At 40.6% G+C, this 14,823-nt stretch overlaps 1 long non-coding RNA gene across 1 annotated transcript; it reads right to left on the minus strand.

The window, feature by feature from the left end:
• Positions 1-884: 884 nt before the first annotated feature.
• Positions 885-12,455, minus strand: LOC146183172 (uncharacterized). Its single transcript, XR_014708473.1, has 3 exons — positions 12,442-12,455; positions 4,505-4,577; positions 885-969 (listed from the first exon to the last, which is right to left on the minus strand). It is a non-coding gene; the product is annotated as an uncharacterized LOC146183172 (long non-coding RNA).
• Positions 12,456-14,823: the final 2,368 nt, after the last annotated feature.

A 14,823-nucleotide genomic window follows, 5' to 3' on the forward strand; every position in this document is an offset into this window, starting at 1 on the left:
AAGTTTTTAATTACATGGAAAAACATTCTGCGACACCGGCAATCTTTCTAAAAATGCCTGCTTTGCTATTTTGTGGTTATTGCAGTACATCCACAGCCTCAGGGATGCCAGATGTTTTTCACTTACCTAGTTTACCAGTTCCACTGTGACAAATTTTCAACCACATACTGCAGATAAGAGCAGTCAGTGCTGCAAAAGTCTGCTTTCTGATTAGTAGAACTACTCACAGATTGAAAGCTGCTTTTTCTATATTCCTTCATAATGATTACGATTTAATACAAAAGGTGGTTGATAAAGAACATGGCCTAGTTAGCGCGGCTATGCCCACTGAGGCATAGCAACTGCCTTATGACCGTCTGCCACTGAAAGAACTACTTACGAGAGAGAAAAGAACCTTTACCACAGACTTACTGTGTACAATCCTGGCCGCAGCAATACGGAGCACATTTCAGCGAGGAAGACTTGTCACGCATTACCTAATAAATTCTGGGAAATACCTGATGCACACGTTAGCATATGCCACTGGTGTGATCCTGTATGAACCTAAGTAACTATTATATCTTCTCTACAGAAAGCGTGAGAAATTTCAAGTACTAGCATTGTGCTCCATAATAGTTCGGCCAAGCCTGTACACCAGAGAAGTATTATAGCTAAAAAGATGGCTTCTGGGTGAAGGCGGCATTGTAGGTAAAAAGTAATTCCACATCTGCAGTACTTACCTGCAAAGTAGTTATCCAGTGTGCAATCTCTCTACGGAAGAGTTTGTCTGACTCCCCATGCTGCACTGGCTGTATAGTCCTGCAAGTTCGAACAGATGCTCAATGCAACTGACCTGCAATACACTCGGGTAGAGAATAGAAAGCAACAACTGACTTCTGCCTTGAGCCCGCAGCCTTGTGATAGGTGCTGTAGAGGAAATACAGCACTTGGCGGACAGTGGCTGAAGCTTGTCTTCCCCTGAAGTGGCTCCTGTTGTAAAAGCACAAAGCAGTAATCTATGCATATCAAAACCTTTGCACTATAGGCTCCCAAACCACTGCGCAGTGGCACTGCTGGGATGGATGGATGGATGGATGGATGGATGGATGGATGGATGGATGGATGGATGGATGGATGGATGGATGGATGGATGGATGGATGGATGGGTGGATGTATGTATGTATGTATGTATGTATGTATGTATGTATGTATGTATGTATGTATGTATGTATGTATGTATGTATCTATGTATGTATGTATGTATGTATGTATGTATGTATGTATGTATGTATGTATGTATGTATGTATGTATGTATGTATGTATGGATGGATGGATGGATGGATGGATGGATGGATGGATGGATGGATGGATGGATGGATGGATGGATGGATGGATGGATGGATGGATGGATGGGTGGGTGGGTGGGTGGGTGGGTGGATGGATGGATGGATGGATGGATGGATGGATGGATGGATGGATGGATGGATGGATGGATGGATGGATGGATGGATGGATGGATGGATGGATGGATATATGTATGTATGTATGTATGTATGTATGTATGTATGTATGTATGTATGTATGTATGTATGGATGGATGGATGGATGGATGGATGGATGGATGGATGGATGGATGGATGGATGGATGGATGGATGGATGGATGGATGGATGGATGGATGGATGGATGGATGGATGGATGGATGGATGGATGGGTGAGTGGGTGGGTGGATGGATGGATGGATGGATGGATGGATGGATGGATGGATGGATGGATGGATGGATGGATGGATGGATGGATGGATGGATGGATGGATGGATGGATGGATGGATGGATGGATGGATGGATGGATGGATGGATGGATGGATGGATGGATGGATGGATGGAAGGATGGATGGATGGAATATAGGAGCGTCCCCTTTGAAACGGGGTGGTAGCAGTAGCTATCATGCTCATTTGGGCGCTGGGATGGATGGAAGGATGGGATATAGGAGTGTCCCCTTTGAAACAGGATGGTAGCAGTAGCTATCATGCTCTTTTTTCTACCATCATTCTATTTATTAAATTTTTGTTTCTACATTACTAACATTATGTCACTTCTCTGCTTTTAAGCCACCAATCTTCCAGTTGTTTTTTTTGCTAGTTTCCACCGCCGGTTTATTCACCCGGCCACTGGTATCTCTAAACCCCAGAGCTTCAGGAACAGTGATTGTGCCTGCATCAACTTCCGGGCGCTGCTCCTGACTGACAGCGCCATCTATGGCAGAAAAATAGAAACTGGGAATATGGGGGCCACACTGGCAAGGGACCGAAATCATGCAAGGGACACACTGCACACTGCAGCTAGGAATCACTTCTGTTTATCTTCGCAAGATGGCAGCGCAATAAATTTCAAGCGCTTCTTGTAAGTCCTGGGAGGTGGCAGCACCTCGCAGTGAGCATGCGTCATTAGGGCGAGAGATTTCAAACGGAGGATTGAAACTTTAACGGTACGGCAAAAACATTGCGGGACGAAAAACCGCCGCCGTACATTTACGGCAAAAACCCTCGAAGGGTTAAATAAATAAATATTAAATAAATAAAGTGTAAAACACCATCCATGTGCCTCTGAAACGCTAATGAGTCATACCCTTACAGTGGAGCTTAATTTACCTCTAATGTTTGGTTTGTTGGTTTCATTTATGGGGTTTAAAATCTCAATGCGATTCAGGCTATGAGAGACTCCATAGTGGAGAGAGGGCTCTGGAAGTTTGACACCTGGGGTGTTTTAATGTGCATTGACATTGGGCAACACACGGGGCCCCTGCTTTTTGCCTCCATCGAAAATATAATTTTTGGTATACGCTCGAACTAGTACTGAACTTCCATAAGCACTACAAATCAAAGCACTCAATGGCGCACTCGATCGATGTTCTGCGCTGTCAGATAACGCTTTGTTTTCACATGGCATCCTTGTAAAGATACTAGTGTTCTCTTGAGATGAATGTCAATGGCATGAAAAAAAAACATTTGTTTGTGGCAGTGGTATCCATCCACTGAAACTGTTCATGAGGCAGCGGAACATTGTAAGCTCTGGAAAGCTAGGCTAGATTAGAAGCTAGGTTGGGAAGCTAGCTCTGAAGAAGCTAGTCTCATGTACTTTGGTTCTCACGCCGTTTGGAATTTCGTAAGAATACGGGCTTTACTAGAGCACTACCGGTTGTTCAAACGCAGTGTTCAGTGCTGATGGCACCAAACCAATGCACACAATGTACAAGCGTAAATAACTAAGGTACAAACACATGCAAAACAATATTAAGAAAATTTTAAAAAGTTTTAGTGCTTTATGTTCCTTTGTATCCGCTCCCGGAGGATTGAACAGGGATGCTAAGGAAAGTTTGGGAAGCTAATAGCACTTTTAAGATGGCAGTAAAAGTCAGCGCTAGCTGATATTTCCGCATTCAATGCAGGCATGATAATCCCATGAAAAGTGAGAGCTTTTGTTTCGAGACAGAAGATGCCCTTGCAAAGCTGGAATTTGCACTCACTTCAAAATGAAGCTGCTATGGCCTTAATGAGAGCAGTAAACTCATGCTCCAGTGAAGCAATAGCCATTGTTTTGACCTCTTTGCCCACGAGTTGTAAAAGCATTCATACTATTAATGTAGTGATTCGGCAAATCAGTGGGTCACTTCGGAACCCACGAGAAATGCTTTCCAGCGAGCAAGAATTCATTTTTTATTTAATGGGCAGCTTCCACTTTTTAAATGAACTGTTAGCCTGTTCACCAGTCAAGAAAAGCATTTTTGAAAGAAAACCTACTGAATCAAATCCTTTATCTTTTCCTACAAAGATATCCACTGAGAGAGCATGCGCGCTTGGCACTGCTCCCCTCCTGCTCCCCGCTCGCACTCAAGGGAGCGTACGCGCATGAGCTACTGGTGCTACCACCGGTGTCTGGCCTGCAGCATCTGTCGCGCTTTTCCCCATTAACCTGGACAGCTCGCCGCCAGGCGAGGCGCAGCGCTGGTGCCGCGCTCCGAAACTTGAGCTTGGGTTCCCTATTCTCTCGGTACATGACTGAATGAGATGGCTAACTTTCCTTAAGTGCCTTGCAAGCATGGTGCACAAAAGAAAACAGTTCAGTTATTGTAAATTAGGAGATAAACAACTAGTTACTTTGTTAGAAACATAGCCTTACAACACAAACTAAATGCAAAATGGAAGGAAACTAGATAGACAGCTCATGCATGTGCTATTTTATTATCTGTGACCTTATCAAACAGCCCTTTATAAATAAACTAAGACAATGCTGCCAACTTGATAAACCGCCCAAGGTTGCTGCAAGCCTGAAATTCTTATACAAATATATCTTGGTGGTCACCAGAATAGAACAGTTATGTTTTACAATCTGGTTTCATGCTCAACTATCAGTATAGCAACTCCTAAAGAAGAGCACAAGCCAGAAGCCATTATTTGCGAATCTAAAAGAAAAAAAAATCTTACAAATCTTCGAAGGTCAAAAGAAATAAAAAAAGGCACATACTGTGAAAGCTTAGTGCCCTCAGGTAAACTGAAGTGGAGAGCGTCAAGGCAGCCCAGCAAGAGGGCCTCCATTCCTGCGTAAGCTATGAACCGTTAGAATTTCATGACAAGGCTCAAAATGTAAACTACATGAAGGAGAGAACAGGCAAATGAAAATAACTAACAAGCACATCTATAATGGCTTTCAAGGCATGAAGCTCTACTATTTCAATTCAGTGCACAACACCTTAGGTCACTCATAGCTCATTGCAGGGTTCACCAAAGTTTGTGTCACATATTCATGACTTTATTATGTGTGACAAAATTTCAATATTGGTGTTCTAGTCGAAAAGCAGCTACCATGCCCAAATGAAAGCGATTGGGTTCATTTTCAAATTTCTAACAGGTCTTTTCTTTTTCACTGCAAGTGCCAGTTGACAGAACAATTTTTTTTAACTTTATTAAAGTAATAACTTCTCTCCTAATCCTTCATTGATAAGCTGTTAGCATCCATGTGCACAGTTTAGCAATTCAAATGGGAGATGAGACAAGGCACAGCACTGTTGAAGCAGACCAGACAGAAGCAGTTTTCTCCACTGCACAAGTTTTAACAGGTTAACGCTTCTCCCTACCACACAGCATGAATATCATAAGAGCCACGTGCTCGGATGAATGAAAGCGTCTGCGACAGAGTTCAATCTATCCTGTTTCCTGGTCACATGACCAATCTATTCCACAATGATAACTTTCATATACTTCAGAATTTTACTTTGACATTGCGCACACATATGCAACAATGCGAGTATAGGCAGAAAGTCTTCTGGAGGCCTGACAAGACCGACACCCTACTGAGAGACACTTGGCAAAAGAAGCAGTGAACACAATAAGGAAAAAACACAAAACATTGATAAATATGAGAGAAAAAACAGGAATAGCATCAGCTTTCACAATAAGGAGGAATGTTCCGAGTGAACAGAATTTGGTTCACAGTATTTTAACATTTTCGTATAAATTGTTCAGGTGCAAGTAATACCCAGCAGTCAGTGTAACGTGTGTTGTTTACACAGATTTGTAATGTTAATGAGACAAGGTCTTCGAGATATGAGTCGTTTTTCAATATGCTAATGTGGTAGCATTACATAAGAATGGAACTGCGTAAGGCAGTGATAGGTATAAGCATATTGACTGAAGCTTGGTTTTGTGTGGGCATAAAATTGAGCATTAGTAATAATATGTGCTGTTTTCCCTGTAGCCTAAAAAGAATGTTGATGCGAGTTTGCGTAGCAATGCACTCAGTAGCTGGAAACAACTCAACATAGAAAAGAACAATGAATTATAAAGAAGCAATTTAATGCCTTGAGGCAAAAGGGATCATAGTCATGATATCAAGCTGATTGTGCGAGCAAGTTTGGAACGAATGTGGCTGATACGCGATTTACAGTACACATTCTTGTAGAAAACAATGCCTAGGCTTTTTATTGGTGCCATCCCTGTGTTAGAGCAGCAAATGCATAGGTTGGTATCAAGTATCTATGATCTTGTTTCGAGGTATAAATAATAAGCCTTTTGTCTTGAGTGTGTCAAGATTCAATGGACTTGAAATGATCCAGTGTTTAGCAAATCTAGTACCTTCTTAGCTTTCATTGCAGTTCAAGTAGTAACAGGCCAGGAAAAAGCAAACTACTGTCATGGCATAAATTATGAAGTGGGCAAATGTATCAATGCTAACTATGTCAATGATGTATATGTTAAATGATAAGGGTTTCAAAATGCTGCTTTGCAAAACATCGCACTGGCCTCTTTTCAGCTCAGATTTGAAATTAATAAAGGAGTATAGACACCAAATTTTGGTGATATTTTTCTTCTTGTTAATGACGCATAAGACATTCCTGTATGTCAATCTGCACGCAGTTTTCGTCTACGAGGTCGCAGCCATTGCTCTGCTATTGAAACCGTAACAGGTGAGAAAAGAAATATGATTATAAATTATTCAGCAGTCGTAGGCGAATATGATGTGGTGATCCGTAAGCGGTAATGTCTTAAGCATCATAATAAAGGAGAAAACATGAAACCGAACATTAGGTGTCTATAGTTCTTTAATATGAAGCTGCTGATGTCAATTATGCAAGCAACTCTGTGAAAGAACTATGAAGCTAAAATGAAAACCATATTATTCTAGTTCTAATCTAATATATAATATCCCCTTCCCCCTGCCCCACACCCCCGCCCGTCTCTGTTTCCCAGGCTCATACCCTTCACAAAATTCAAACAAACACACTCATTACACCAGCAAGACTGTACCTATACCGTTTCTGTTCTGATTAATCGTGCCCCAACTGCCCTGAGCTTTATGCGGATCTTGCACACTGCCTCTTCTACTGCCCTGTCGCCGTCCAAACTTCTTTCTACCCCACTCCCTCATCCCCAGTCCTCTCCTGGCATACCTGGCTGGCTTCTCCTTACGAAGAGGACCAGCTCGGCCTGGTGTGGCAGGCGAACTTCATTTTGAGCAGTTGATTTTTGCTCTAAAATAAAGTGCTTTTACTACTACTACTACTACTACTATAATATTCTAGTTCTATTCTAATATGCAACTCTTACCGAAAGTAAGAGTTGCATGGTTAATGGTATCAAATGCCTTTGAGAACTGTTAACGTGAAGAGATGGGCTTGTTGGTCTTGGTACGACAAATGCACATTTCAGCACAAAACACACAGGATGAAGAAGTTTAGCGTTTGTCCTGCGTCTGTCTTCTTTCTTCGTCCTATGTTTTTTTTGCGCTGAAATATGCATTCACCTTTGAGAAGTTGATATGTAATGCCAGTATATACTCTTTAAGCTCAAAAGCTTCCTAAATGAATCCTTTCTGGGGAAGTAATGCATTTTCTGTTGAGCAGTTGTTAGTATATCTAAATTGATATAGTGTTTGCTTTTTTAAAAGCCTGCTCATTCTCTCATGAAATAGTTTTCCAAGAGCCTTGGAGAAAACGGGAAGAATTTATATTGGCTTGTAGTTAGACATGCAGCTGGTACTGCCCCCTTTGAAAATAACAGAAACTTTAGCGACCTCTAGCCCTTTAGGGCAAAAGCCTGTCAGGAATACTAAACTTAGATCATTTTAAATGCTGTTTATAATATGAAGGACATGATTTAACGGAAGTGTTTGTAACTCGTCCACTTCACAAGTTCTGCTACTTTTAGGGGAACTTCGGCAGTGGTTATTATAGCAAGAAAGCACCATCGCATGTACCAAGTTTCATTTGGTCCATTAAATAATTTAAAATATTTGACGCAAGGCATAACTTGCTGCGTGTAGGTTGGCTGTAGAAGTCTTTTCGTGTGGCTAGGAGGAATGGATGGAGTGCCATAATCGCAATATTATTAAAGACTCGTCACAGTTCTCTCTGGGTATGAGTGAACACAAGAGATATTAAACAATAACTGCGCATGACAGAACATGAAAGAAACTCAAGTTATAGACAACAATAAAAATATTGGCTTGTAGTTAGACATGCAGCTGGTACTGCCCCCTTTGAAAATAACAGAAATTTTAGCGACCTCTAGCCCTTTAGGGCAAAAGCCTGTCAGGAATACTAAACTTAGATCATTTTAAATGCTGTTTATAATATGAAGGACATGATTTAATGGAAGTGTTTGTAACTCGTCTACTTCACAAGTTCTGCTACTTTTAGGGGAACTTCGGCAGTGGTTATTATAGCAAGGAAGCACCATCGCATGTACCAAGTTTCATTTGATCCATTAAATAATTTAAAATATTTGACGCAAGGCATAACTTGCTGCGTGTAGGTTGGCTGTAGAAGTCTTTTCGTATGGCTAGGAGGAATGGATGGAGTGCCATAATAGCAATATTATTAAAGACTCATCACAGTTCTCTCTGGGTATGAGTGAACACAAGAGATATTAAACAATAACTGCGCATGACAGAACATGAAAGAAACTCAAGTTATAGACAACAATAAAAATAAAAATATAATTTGTACATTCACTAATGGAAGACAAGAACTCTTCAGTACTCATACAATGAATTCTAGGAATGACTCTAAACATGCACTTTCTTGCCAAAAACATATAATCATGCACTATTATTTTGCTGATATTACATTTACTGCCCAATAAACAATCCCAATGACATCAACATCCTTCAAGATCTTGTTCGCATCGAGAAATGGTGCAGAACTAGACTTACGTCACTAAATAGTACTAAAACCTTTCTTTCCATTGCCAGTGAAACCATCAGGATAATACTTACAGAATTGCCTCTAACCTTACAATATCAACTGACACCTACAAATACCTAGGTACTTGATTTAACCTGGTCCCATCACATACATCAGGTTACTAATTCAGCAAATCAAGTTCTAGGGTATTTACGGTGTAACCCTTCATTAGCCCCCAATTCTATAAAACTTCTTGCTTACTTAAATTTTATTTGTTGTGTTTCTGCACTAAAATCTCAGCTCAATCTTCCCACACTAGTCTGTCATCACAAAATCGCCCGTCTTTTCGTTTCCCTGTATCACAGATTTTACCTCACCTTCACCCACAATGCTCCCCCTATTATACCGGTGTCACACGAACACTTCTGATCCTCATTGAACTAAATCTACATTGAGGCTTTCAAGAAGGATTGAAGCATCCGGAGCTACACGGGCATTTTGAATGACCATTGAGGAGTAGTTGCAAGCATGGTGTCGATATTATAAAAACTTTAATATAATGTTAGCATGCTCTTAATACATTTTTGCATTAATATTTAAGGCTTTATTGCATTTAAAAGTTGCCGTGTGGCAGCTTCAATCTGCATTGAATGGAATGCAGATCGAGTTCGATGAGGACCGAAATTGTTCATGTGACAGGTACTACATGCGCTCATCTAATATCCCGCAACTCCCATCCTAATGCAGTTTACCCTAAGCAATCTCGCACTGCAACATATCAAGTCTTTTTTCATCAGAACAGCTGATGACTGGAATGACCTTCCATCCGAAGTGGCGACCATCATCAATTTGCTTCACTTGAAATCTGCCATCAAAGGTCATCTGTATCTGCATTAATATTCCTTTGCAAGCCCACCCCTCATGTAATGTCCCTCATGGACCTTTGAGGAACAATTAATAAATACTGTTAAAATATATGTGCATAAAAATTGAATTTCCAGAATGATAGCTACTAACAAGAACTATGCTATGCTAATATGGCTTATTTGTTTATTGATTAATTTATGTATTTATTACAAGTACCCTATGGGCCTTGCGGGCATTACATAAGGGGGGATTCGTGAAATAAGCAATAAATTTACAATGCAAGAAAACCTTTGAACTGAAATAAGCCTACTAAGAAGCCATGAAAAATTCGATATCAATATCAGGAGTAGATTTTTGTAGACTAAGGAAAATACACGTCTAGCAAAACAGGGACATATAGTAGTTCGAAAAAGATCAGATGCCCCAGTGGGAAGTTATGAAACATGGAATAGTGCAACAATTCAGAGCGCGTAATGGTCGACAAGCGCACACAGAGACAAATTGAAGAGTTAAAAACAGCAACGAAATTTATCTGCTGACCCAAGGACGCAGAACCGAATCCAGACTTAAAAACTGATCTATACGTTGTGCGATGCCAGTGCTAGTTTGGCACGTAATCTAAATTAATCCAGAAAAGGTACAGTTTTCCTAGATTCTGCAGCCACAAAGGTTTGTAAGCACCATCATAAAATGGTAAAAAAAAAATTAGTCTATTATTCCGAGATAAAAATTAAAACTGCATATAAATGCACATAAAGTAATTTCGCACACAGCCATCAGGCTCCACACACTCCCCACTTATGTCGCTTTAAGTATACTGCAGAGAAATTCTAGTCTCATATTAGCTTTAGCAATTAATTAGAATGCATATTTTTTTCAATGCGAAGAAGACAGGACAAAGGAGGGGGACAAGCTCTTATCGTCAGCGTTCATCCTGCGTCTCTCATTCCTTTGCCCTTTTTGCGCTACAAGAATATGTATTCTACTTACCAAGCTCTATTAGGCCGCCTTTCTATGTTAATACCTTAGCAGTTACCCTGTGAAAACGAACGGTCAACTTTACACCTGGGTAAGTACGTTGTTGTCAAACCAGGCTCTGGTCAAACTGCAGGTCCCAAAGTGAGCAGCGCGTATTCCTTTTGTTCGCGTGGAGCAAAATCCTCCTCATGTTTGTGCCAGCAGTCTAATCGCTACTTGACTTTAACAATGGAGTCAATTGCGAGTCTACTGAATGGAGTTGGCACAAAACTAATCCTCGAATGCTGGAACCTTGGACTTCTACATAATAATAATAACAATAATAATTGGTTAACGGGAAAGGAAAGGCCCAGTATTTGTCACACTTGTTCTGTGGATACTTCAGCACTGTAAAAAAAAGGAGGGAAGTGGGAGTGAAAGTGGAAAGAGAGAAAGAGGAGCCGTAGTGGGGGCCACGGAGTATTTTCGACCACTTGGGAATCTTTAACGTGCAATAACATCGCTAGCCCACGGACGCTTCTTCGTTTCACCTCCATCAAAACACAGCCGCCAACGGTTGGTGTCAAACCAGTGAACTCCGGCACAGTAGTCTGGTCTGGTATCTTACCACTGTACCATCACGGCGGGACTGGGCAAATATGCGCATACTTTTGAATGAGGTATTTTTTCCATCAAAGAAGCCTAGGATCCCACGCCGAGGTTAGGCTGCTAGCTTATGGCAAGTTTTCTTGGTTAATGAGTCACCATTCAATGTATCAACACATGCCTATCTGGCTCAAAGAGGCCTATTATGAGGTTTTTCAAGTACCAGAAAAAAAAAAGCCAGTACCTTAAAATCTGCCCATGAACTTAAATCGAGAAACTGTCTTAACATCTGGATGGAGAAATATAGCCCTGGCATGCAGAATGCGCGTTGGGAATTTCATAAATGTTGACATGAGGACTTAAGCTTTTATCAGATATATCAAACCCAGATATATCAAACTATCTGAATATCCCTATAAAAATCTCATACAGAACTATAGCTGTGTTGGCCATGTTTATCGAACTCCCGTTAAGTGGAACATTCAATGTATCGAACTGCCCTATGCCCCAGAAAAGGGTGTGTTGTATCGTGAAGACAGCACGCAGCAATCGACTGCTCTACAGCAGTTCTGTATTCTTTTTCATCGCTCGCTCTGCGTGCGCGCGTGCAATAACAAACACTTCGTCGTTATCACAGGGTACTTCTATTGGTATTCCCACAATAATTTAGTCTTCATGGAGCCGGGTTGGCTCAATATCCTTGAGCAGCTGCTGGCAGCACTTCGACACTGTAAAATCGCATGATACAGGGAATGTTGAGTGCACATTAATAGGGCTTTCAGTCTGGTGTGCTTTTTTTTAATGCGACATTGACAATGTACTGTCATCTGCTAGCCGTACATTTGACTATCTCCGCCGACCTTTGCTGTCTCAAAGCACCAACACTAAACTCAGTGCCTACAAAGGCTTTGTTAAGACAGAATATGAGTCTTTAATTTGGAACCCTCATTCCCAATCTTAACCACCTCGAGTCCCTACAAAATAATGTGTTCCAATAAATCCTGTCCAATTACAACTGAACATCTAGTTGAAAAAATACAGCGCAGAGAAGGACGAGGACAAAATGAAGACACATAGGACACACGAGCGCTGACTTGCAACCATGTGTGTGTCCTCATGTGTCGTATGTCGCTCGTGTGTCCTATGTGTCTTCATTTTGTCCTCGTCCTTCTCTGCGCTGTATTTTTCCATCATGAATAACCAACACGCCCAGACTACTACGGTATTGAACATCTAGTGTGTCTAATAAGACGCAAACCATGTACTACCCTTGAGAAGAAAAATTGCGGCCTGTGCGCACAAAATGGCTACACAGTATGCCGGATGGTAAGGAAATCTGAAGGTGGCTCACCTGCTCCAACACTTTTGTGAAAACCTTCTGTAACTGGAAAATCTCACTCTGCCAATTCGCGGTTACGCGGCATTCCAGAAGGGTGGGCAGAGTGTGTCAACTGCGCCGCGATATTCATGGGAGCGGGGGCCGCTTTTTCGATGACGGAGGCTCCGCAGCTCAGAGGGCGCCACCAGCAAAGCCGTCCGGGCGGCAACATTCCGTTTGCAGCCCAGATGAGAGCACACTATCATCATCGTCGCCATCGCAAAAATGTCCCACTACATCAGTTCCTTCGTTCTCGGTTGCCGCTGGTTGCCGTGGCGTTGGTTATACCATCCATGGCTGTAGCTGAGATGTCAGACGACGCGGTCTGGGAGACACGAGAACACTATACACGAGATAGCATACAACTTCGAGTGTCTCAGAGAACTACAGTGAACAGGACATCCGACCAAACGACGCCGAAGCGTAGCTATATATTATCCGTAGAGCTTCCGTGTAAGCAATTCTAGGTTATATGAAATGCGAATCACACTAGGGTTGTGGTAGTGCGCGCGGCCGGTTATCATATGTGCCAGATATACAAGTGAGACATATACCACAGAAGAACAGGGTGCTCGCATTTGGGCATAACAGCTGGTGCAATATAATACGAAACGAACTGTGGTGATCATGCAAAATAATAATAAAAACTAAAATCTTTATTTAATGCATGCTGACTAAACTATAGTCACGCGGCACATATCTGCCGAATTTTTCAGCGCTGGAAAATATTTACTTACTGCCTCGTCCCAATGATTTTCCAGGTATGCTGTTTTTGAAAGACAGAAAAAAAAGGAACACTGTAGAATGATGGAATGCAAGGACGTTTTCAGTATACAAACGGGCAAACAGGGGGCTTCTCTGCATGTCAACTTATGTTGCGGTAAAGCCCACCTATTATAATATTTTTCTACAAAAAAAGTACCCGATATCCTTTTCACTGGCTGTCATGCTGCATTGTGGGCGGAAGCCGGCAAAGCAGTGATAGGGATTGGTTAATGTGATAAAAAGATCCATGTTGAAAATTTATAACTTTTGCTACAAATATATTCTACAATTTAGCTCAAAGGACGGGATTCTGCACATATATTGGTTATGTTAATGTAAAGTGCTTGCCCGCAGTGTGAGCCGCATGCAAAGGTGATGACAAGACCTGTTTCTTATCATAGATACATGCTTCATCTATGCCAATAAACAATGAACAAGAAGCAAATCAGCAATTGCCAAATAATTCTTAGCTATAGATAGCAACATTAGAATAATAAAACTATTGTGTAAGTTGTATTATTGTTTGTGCTACATAAGTAATTAGCTGATCTTTTCAAAGTTATAATTAATATGTTATAAATTATCAAAGAATATCATTATGTTGTATTATAAACATTATTTAACATTTCAAAGCAAAATCCCTTTGATATAGTCTTCTCTACATTGTTATGCACTTTTTCAATAATGACTATAAAACCACATAATAAAGATATACTTGAAGCAGTGGGTTGCAGAATTTATTCTTAAGGGTGGCAGAACCCATTTATAAGTGCACCGGGTGAAGATATATTTCTCTTTTGGTATTAATTTAGCAAGGGACACAAGAAAAGCAGCAGCTGTGGGAGAAGAGAACCTCAGAAAATATACTAATTGGTATTGAGAGAGGACATTATTACAAATAATCTCATATTTAAGAAAAAAAATATCTGCTGTTATGAGCTGTATAACTGTCCCTGACAATCAATCTAATTACTTCCTTTTGAAGCATTAGTAACTTAATAATGTTAGTGCTTGATGTGGTGGCCCAGACCAAATGGCAATAGTTAAAATAAGATTGAAATACTGTGTTGTAGATTATCAACTATAGATTTGGAGAAAATTCTGAGACATCTGCAAAGGACGCCAACAGACTGTGACACTCTCTTTGCAATATATGTAATCTGTTCTGTCCCTTTCGTATGTGCATCAAAAATGATGGTCAATGATTTAAAGCTTTAGATAATTTCTATTCCGTTATTAATTTTTAAGGTAAATAAAATGGGCATTGATAAAGGTACATTAAACGTCAAAAGAGATTTCTTACTATTGACAATTTTAACAAGTCCATCCGTGACTGAACAATGTTTCCTCTTTTTAATAGGTTACTTATATATGGACGAATCAGTAAGAAAAAGCTTTTATCATCATCATACAGAACATATATAACGTCAAAAAGCAAGTTTATACAACTATATCATCAATACAAGCATTAAAAAGAAACAGACCCAGAAGGCTACCCTGGGAAGCTCCACATTGTATAGTTCTTAAACCAGGCAGAATACCATCAATACAGACCGCCTGTTTACATTGACTTAGATACGATTGAAACAG

Source organism: Amblyomma maculatum, chromosome 7, assembly GCF_055883805.1.
Source record: "Amblyomma maculatum isolate TAMU_Amacu chromosome 7, ASM5588380v1, whole genome shotgun sequence".
NCBI classification, from domain to species: domain Eukaryota; kingdom Metazoa; phylum Arthropoda; class Arachnida; order Ixodida; family Ixodidae; genus Amblyomma; species Amblyomma maculatum.